General features: G+C 36.7%; 1 protein-coding gene across 5 annotated transcripts in view; it reads right to left on the reverse strand.

Moving 5' to 3' along the window:
- The window catches only part of LOC114030466 (choline-phosphate cytidylyltransferase A), an 86,026-nt gene that overhangs the window by 35,811 nt on the left and 41,523 nt on the right, over window positions 1-8,692 (reverse strand). For 2 of the 5 annotated variants that reach the window (XM_027845296.1, XM_027845295.1), the window contains exon 1: window positions 4,835-4,923. The exons of the other annotated variants lie outside the window; for them this stretch is intronic. The gene's annotated coding sequence lies outside the window, so the exon portion shown is untranslated. Of the gene's footprint in view, window positions 1-4,834; window positions 4,924-8,692 lie in introns of those variants that run through there. 5 annotated transcript variants of the gene reach the window in all.

The following is an 8,692-nucleotide window of genomic DNA, read 5'->3' on the forward strand; positions in this document are numbered from 1 at the left end:
AGCAAAAAAAAAAAAAAAAAAAGAATTGACAGACACAACTGAAACAACTAAACAATGACAACAAAAGTACATTATATCACTCTAAGAGAAAATTGCAATTTTTGTCATATTCCTCAAGGAGAACAAAGAAAGCGGAAAAGGATCTATATATTTAAAAAAAAGTTACAGCTGTTCTTTTTGTGGTAACAGAAAACTAGAAACTAAGGGGTTGCCTATACAACAAGGAATGGCTGAACAAACAACGGTATATGAATATAATGGAATACCATTGTGCCATAAGAAATTATGAGATAGACAATTTCAAAACTTGGGAAAATGTATGAACTGATTCAGAATTAAATGAGCAAAACCAAGAAAACGATTTATACAATTACAATAATGTAAAGGAAAACAACTGTGAAAGACTTAAGAATTTTGATCAACACAACGATTAACCACAGCTCCAGAGGATAAATGATAAAGCATGCCCCAACCCACTCCTATCCCCACTTCTGAACAGAGGTGCAGAATGAGATATATATAAAAGGAGTTCGAGTACCAAGCAACCAATGTCAGGACCACAGAAGACCTGAAGGTTCTACTATAAACTAGAGGAGAGCTTAGAATACCATATTTCAAAATGCAGAAGACATGGCAAAGAAAAGACAAGACAAAACAATAACTTACTCTGCAAATCTGGGGGGGGGGGCGCCTTTAACAGAATAAAGGACTTTTGAGCATCTTCAATAAAAAAGCCAAAGCTCAGGAGAAACTGAAAAGAAAGTACAAGAATCTAGAAAAACCTAGAAAGATAAATTTATCTGAGCAATTGGAAGTGCTCATATGATGATGTGGTATTAGCATTCTGATAGTGAGAGAAAAAAAAGTGTCCCTTCAGAAGTTTAGTGTCTTCAAAGGGTACTGAGGGAGTTAAATAAGAAAAGCAAGAGGACTTGTTCTGTTCTGTTTTAAGAGGGTGGAGGAAAAAGAGCAAAAGAAATATACTAGTGTAGAAAGGAGGAAGAAGGGGGTGGAAGTTACTGTTTCTCCTAATTGGTTTGCGTAAAAAGAGTATGGAGGAAGGGATGGGGACAACGGGCATCAGATGAGCCTCACTCTTATCTGAAATGAACAAAGGAGAGTTCATCTTTCTCATGCACACACTGCATAGTATAACTACATATCAAACAGATAACAAGTGGGAATGGAACAAAGGAGGATAATATCTAAAAACTAATACTCACAAGTAAAATAAGCTGGGGTATCATGTGGGAAGGGAATTAAAGGGAAAAAAGAACTGGAATCTAAGGGAGCACCCATCAATAAGAGAGTGACTGAACAAACTGTGGTATATCAATGTGTTCCATAAGTAATAACAAAAAAATCAATTTCAGAGAATCCTGAGCAATACGAACTGATGTAGAATGAAGTAAGCAGAAGCAGAAGAACGACGAACAATTTATGCAAGGGCAATAACACCATGCAGAAAAACAACTCCGAAAGACTTAAGAAAGCTGATCAATGCAATGGCAACCAAGTCTCCAGAGGACACGTGATAAAGCTTGTTACCTCTTAGAGAAGCAATGAACTTAAGCTACAGAAAGAGACGTGCTTTTTTGGACATGGCCACTGCATGTACTTGTATTGCTTGACAATACTTATTTGTTAGAACACTTTTCATTTTCTTTCTCTCAGCTTTTTATTAGGGGAGAGGCTGTAGGGGTGGAGGTTAACAGTGATTTTTTAAAAGGGTTATTGAAACGTTTTGTAAAATTCAGAGAAGAAAACAGAAGGAAATTCAGAAGGAAGCACGGACAAACAGAACAGTCTTGAAAGTAACATGTAATTTATTATGTATTTTTTTAAAAAACAAGCAGTAAGAAATGTAGACTCATGGTTTCATATATAATCCTCTTTTTGTGTTCTGCTTCACATATGGAAATGGGGTTTTTTTTGGTGTTTAAAAACAGAATTAAAAAAAAACTTTTTTTAAAGAATTGTGTGCAGTGAGAATAGAGTGAAAACCCCATGGGGCTTTTCTGTGAATAAACTACACAAGCTATAACATCTATTTTGACTGTTTAAAGACGTTTTTAAATCTACCTCCACAAGCTCAGCTGAGTTTCTGATAGGTGAAATAACACTGTATCTTTCAATGTTTTGCATAATTAAGTTAGGTTTGGAGGGAACATAGAGTTTGTGATCAACCAACAATTATGCAATTAATTCCTTGGAACCTAAAACAAGGCTTTACATTTCCTTATTTTCAGTTTTAACTGGGTTTTGGCCCAGAGTTTTGGCAGTCAAGCTCATTTTGTATACTGAATATGTATTAGTTATCCTCAAATGTTTGTCAATCATAAAATTATTAAGCTTGTCTTCACTTTAACAAAATCACGAATTAAAATTTTAAATACTTTGGTCAAAGTCCGGTGGCCTTAGAAATTCCCCTACATTAATCAAGATGCTGTACAAACAGCTATGCAGTTACCCATAAAGCCTACAATCAACAAGCATTAAAACAAGGTCTACAACAGTCCTAATCTACTATTCTTATCAAAAAAGGAAATGAGGTTAATTTGTCATGACTTAAGTCTTCCCTAATAATCCTTTAACTCTCCAATTACTTACAAATTATTAATTTTCCTGGGGATTGAATAAAAACGTATATTGGTCTGTAGTTTCTAAATCCATCCTCTTCCCCTTTTAGAAAAATCAGAGCTGTAATCGATTGATAATTTATCCAAGTTGACTGACCAGCAGTGGTTCTGAAATCATTCTGCATACTCCTTTGACAAATTTCTGTCTTAGGCAGTTTCTACGTAGATTTTCAAAGAGGCAAAAGTACAGCTACAAATTTAAAAGTTAGTGAATTTTTTAAAATGTGTTTCTTTCTTGCTTCCTATTGATTGCAAAAAAAATGTAGGCCCATGACATTCACTTAGAAACAGACTCTCAGATATACGTGCTGACTATAAAGTGGATCAAGTTTGTCTCTGAAACCTCCACAACCAGTATCCAAGTGCTTGGCTCTCCACTAATGAGTCCCCAAGTTCCTCCAAGTTCTCCTTATCAAAACTTAGCTACATTATATGGCTAGGGTCTTTTGGCCCTCCTCAAATCATACCATTTATTTTATAAGTTTCTCTAATAACAAGGTCTTATGTTCAAGATGTATAAGAACTTACTGAAATTTATACAATTATTCACAATAAATGGTGAAAGGATACCATATGAAAAAATGCTCCTACTAATAATTAGAAAAGTGCACATTTGAGGTTCTATTTCACATACATTTAGAGTGGCAAAAAAAATGACAAATGTTGGGAGGACCTGCAGGATAATAGGTACACAAATGTACTGTTGGTGGAGCTGTGAAATGATCCAGCCATTCTGGAAAGCAATTTAGAACTATGCCTCCCAAATTACTGAACTATGCATATCCTTCGACCCAGGTATTAGACCTGTGCCTGCAAATAAGTCAAAAAGAGGAAAAGGACTATCTACATTAATATTTATAGCTGTTCTTTTTCATAGTAGCCCCAAACTGAAAACTAAAGGGATAACCACCTATTGGGGAATGTTATACAAATTATTTCCCAGAAAGTTCTTGCCACCAAAGTCCTTGGCATTGTCAAATAGTTCAACATGAGAAAGTGAAAAGGCAGAAATAGTGATGATAGAAGTGTTGAGGAAAGGATAATAAACTCATTTGTGATATGCTGATCTTTGAAGGATTAGCGAGATGTAAGTGCTGATTTTAGAGATATGGGTCTGAAGTTCAGGAGTAACGTTGGGGCTAACTGTGCAGATTTGGGGAGCCATCTGGGTAAAGCTGCCAGCTGAAGCTTTGAAAGTAAATAGATGGTTGAAGAGTAGATGTGTAGAGAGAAGAACTTTGGGGATAGAGTTTTAGGAACCATCTACCCTAAGGTTGGCCAGGCAGAGGAGATATCAAAGGAGACAGGGAAGTAAAGAACAAGAACAAGAACAAGAGAGCATAGAGTGTTTGAAAACTGGGCAGGAGAATGAATCCAGAAGGAAAAAAGGGCTTAGCATATAAGAAGATGGAGAAGTCTGGAAAGATTGAATATACCCAGCGAAAATGAGCATGATTTTCCTATCTTCCATGGGGTTACCTGCAGTGTTTCCCTGAACCCTCTTCCTCTGACTGGTTGGCCTCTCCCAGAATCTCAATTTTCAGTAAAGTGTCTTTATTTGGCCAGCCATGTCTTCATTCCTCTCTAGGCTCAAATCCTGACTTTTCCAAATGGCAGGTACCTTCCATTCCTCCTTCCCTATCCCCTCCTTCTCCCAACACACTCATAATTTCAGCTTCCTATCATGAATTATCTTCCCCGGTTAGAATGTAAGCTTTTTGAGGGCAGAGGCTGTCTCTCTTCCAGTTTGTGTTTGTATTCCCAAAGCTTAGCACTGTGCCAGGAACACAGTAGTGCCTATTAAATGCTTGTTCTCTGACTGTTCTTCCCCTCCCCCCTGCCACGCCCCCTTACTTCTCATATGTAGCTATCAAGTTCTAGTGATTCTACCTGCACAATCTTTCTCTCATCTTCCCCACTTCTCCTTTCTGTTCCCAAAGCCACCATCCTGGCACAGACCCTCTTTATAATGTTCCTGAATAATTACAACTGCCTCCCAAATGCTACTTCTCACACTGATTTCTTTCCCTGTTCTAACTTATCCTTTGTTTTGATGCCAACTTAATCTTCCTCATGACCTGATCATGGCACTCTCACTGCTTAAAATCCTTCAGTGGCTCCTTATTTGCTTATGAAATCAGGCCAGTAAAACAACTCTGAAAGATTTAAGAACTCTAATCAACGTGATGACTCACCAATCACAATCCTGAAGTCCCCTAATGAAATGTTTCCCATCTTCTGACTGAGAGGTGTTGGGCTCAGGATGCAGAACGAGACATCTTTCCTGGATATGGCCAATGTGGGAATTAGTTTTGTTTTGCTGTGCATATCTGCTTACAGAGTTTTGTTTTTCTTTTTTTCAGTGGTGGTGATGGTGTGAGATGGGAGGAAGATTTTTCTATAACTGAAAAATGGATTTGAAGGTATTCCTTTTACTCCTTCATTCCATGAAAGCTCTTCACAGCTACTGTTCTAAGCCTCTTTTATGTTCAAGTTTTCCTATCCTTGTTCTGTCAGCACAAGATCCCACCTCCTACTTTATTAAGAAAATAGAGATTGTTTTCCCTAAATTTGCTTCCCTCTCCCCCTTCCACCCCCATTTTATAGTCAATCCTTTTTCCGCTTACTCTTCATCTAGCTCACGTTGTGGACTGCAAGCTCAATATGAGTGAGAAGCGTGATGCAGCAGCCAAAGAGACAAATGGAACTTCCAGGAATAGGGAGGTGATAGTAGCTCTGTACTCTGCCCTCATCAGAACTTGCCTAGATTACTGGACTCATTTCTGGACACCACTGTTTAAGAACCACTCAGTGAAAAAGAACAGACATACAATACACAGTAGTAAAGGATTATGGTAATCTTGTGTCTGACAAGTTCTGGGGATAAGAATTCATTATTTGGTAGAAGTTGTCAGGAAAGCTGGCAAGCAGTTTGGCAGAAACTGAACACAGACCATTATCTTAAACTACGTACCAAGATAAGGTCAAAACGGATACACGACCTAGACATAAAGGGAGACATCATAAGAAACTTAAAAGAATATGGAACATATCAGACTCACGGATAGAAGAACAATTTATGAATACACAAGAGATAGAGAGCATTGTGAGGTGTAAAATGGATAATTTCGATATTAAATTTAAAAGTTCTTATACAAATAAAACCAATGTAGCCAAGATTAAAAGAAAGCAAAAAAATTGGGTAAAAATTTTTCAGACAGTTTCCTAGATAAAAGCTTCTTCTCAAAATTTAAAGAATTTTGTGAAGTGTATAAGAATGAGTCATTCCCCAATCGATAAAACGATCAAAGAATACAAGTAGGCAGTTTTTCGATGAAGAAATTAAAACGATATATAGTCATATGAAAAATGCTCCAAATAATCATCGAGGAGAGAAATGCAAATTAATACAATTTGAGATATCATCTTACACTATAGGATTAGTTAAAATGATAGATGCCTTTCAACTTGGGAATGGCTAAACAAATTGTGGTATATGATTGTAATGGAATACTACTGCACTAGAAGAAATAACGAGCTACAATTGGGTATGGAAATCTATCTTACCCTACAGGAAAATAGGGGGGAAGGGGACAAGAGAGCAGGGGGATGATAGGGGGGAGGGCATATTGGGGAAGGGGGTAATCAGAAGCAAACACTTCTAAGGAGGGACAGGGTCAAATGAGAGAATAGAATAAAGGGAGGGCGAGATAGGATTAAGGGAAATATACTTAGCTCATCACAACACGATTATGATAGAAGTGTTTTGCATGACTACATATGTATAACCTGTATTGAGTTGCTTGCCTTCTCAACGAGAGTGGATGGGGAGGGAGGAAGAGAGAAAATTTGGAACACAAAGTTTTAAAAACAAATGTTAAAAAATTGTTTTCACATGCAACTGGGAAATAAGATATACAGGGAACTGAGGTATAGAAATCTATCCTGCCCTACAGAAAAATTGAAGGGGAAGGAGATAAGAGAAGCGGGGGAGAGATAGGAAGGGCAGATTAGGGGAAGGGATATTCAGAATGCATGCCATCTTGGGGTGGGGGGAGGGACGAGATGGGGAGAAAATTTAGAACTCTAAATCTTGTGGAAGTGAATATTGAAAACTAAAAATAAATTAATGAATTAATTTTTAAAAAAAGAAAAAACAAGCTAGTTGATTTTAGAAAAACATGAAAAGACTTGGACCTATAAAGGAAGATGCTATCTACCTCCAGAGAAAGAACTCATAAGTGTATTATGATACATATGCATAGAAAGTATGGTTTTACATATATGTGTGTATATTTGCACATATATAGGTACATATATATATAAATATATATTCGTGTTTAATTGTAGCCTTCTCTAGGTCAGGGTGGGGAGGGAGGGAGAATACAACAAAATAAAATAAAAAGTGTACAGCAGAGAACAAAAGAAAACTTAGAAGGAAGCACAGAAAAGCTGGGTAGCCTTAAAAACAATGTGCAGTATTTATTACACAGTTTTTTTTTTAAACTAAACAGTTTGAAATGGAAATTCATGGTTTTATATTGAATCTTCTATGTTCTGCTGTGTACATTAAACTGTTCTTTCTTTCCCTCATTTTGTATTTAAGTTTAAAATGAAAATTTTTAAATCTACATTTCATAGAATTATAGAATAAAAAAGCTCAAAGGAACCTTTGCGATCATCTGGTATAAACACTTTATATAACAGATGAAGAGGTTGAGGCCCAAGGAATTTAAATGATTATTCCAAGGTCACATAGGTGGTGGCCTAGAATAATGAATTTTAGAGTTCAACGGGATTTTAGAAATTATTTAGTTCAAAATATTTTACTGATGAAACTGAGGGCCAGGGACATAGTCAGTCAACAAACATTTAAGCACCAACTGGGGGGAACAAGAAAAGTAAAAGACAGTCCGTGTTTTCAAGTTACTCACTGTCTAACAGGGGAGATAACACACAAACAGTATATACAGATATTTGTCCAGTGCCACATAGCTATTTAGTGACAAATTTAGCTTCCACAAACATTTAATAAGTACCTATTGTAAACAAAGTACTGTGATAAGTGTTAGGGGGCATGAACATTTTAAACAATACACAATCCCCTCACATAAAGCATTGTCAAGTGGAGGAACACAACACACACACAATTATAGTATTAAATGAAAAAGGAAAAGTGCATAAGTACAAAAACCAGTGCTTTACAAGGTCTCAGAGAAGGAATGATCATTATTGACTATGGGATAACATGACATTTACACCAAGCTTTAAAGTACACAGGCGTAGGATTTCAATAGTTAAGAGATTTGGAGGGCTGGGTAGGGTGGCATTCCAGATATAGGTAACAGATTGATCACAAAAACAGGACAACCCAGGAAATGTATGTGGGAGGGGAGTACTGTACGATAGAACTAGAAAGATAGGGTGGTGCTATTTGTGGAAAAACCTGAACATTAGACTAATAATCTCTTCCTTTTTTTAAACTTAATTTTATTATTTTTCAGTTTTAGAAATATCTTTTTTTAAAATTTTTATTAATTTATTTTGATTTATCAACAATAACTTCCATAAGCTTTTGTTTTAAATTTTTCTCCCCCTCCTTCCCCAAGACGGCACCCAGTCTGATACAGGCTACACATATTAGAAACATCCTCCTCTCATCTCACACCATCACCACCACTGAAAAAAGAAAAACAAAACTCTGTAAGCAGATATGCATAGTCAAACAAAACTAATTCCCACATTGGCCATATCCAGGAAAGATGTCTCATTCTGCATCCTGAGCCCAACACTTCTCAGTCAGAAGATGGGAAACATTTCATTAGGGGTCTTCTGGATTGTGATTGGTGAGTCATCACGTTGATTAGAGTTCTTAAATCTTTCAGAGTTGTTTTACTGGCCTGATTTGTTCAGGAACATTATAAAGAGGGTCTGTGCCAGGATGGTGGTTTTGGAAACAGAAAGGAGAAGTAGGGAAAATGAGAGAAAGATTGTGCAGGTAGAATGGCTAGAACTTGATAACTGCATATGAGAAGTAAGGTGGAGTGGCAGGA

Source organism: Vombatus ursinus, unplaced genomic scaffold (genome assembly GCF_900497805.2).
Source record: "Vombatus ursinus unplaced genomic scaffold, bare-nosed wombat genome assembly UNPS02014959.1, whole genome shotgun sequence".
NCBI lineage: Eukaryota > Metazoa > Chordata > Mammalia > Diprotodontia > Vombatidae > Vombatus > Vombatus ursinus.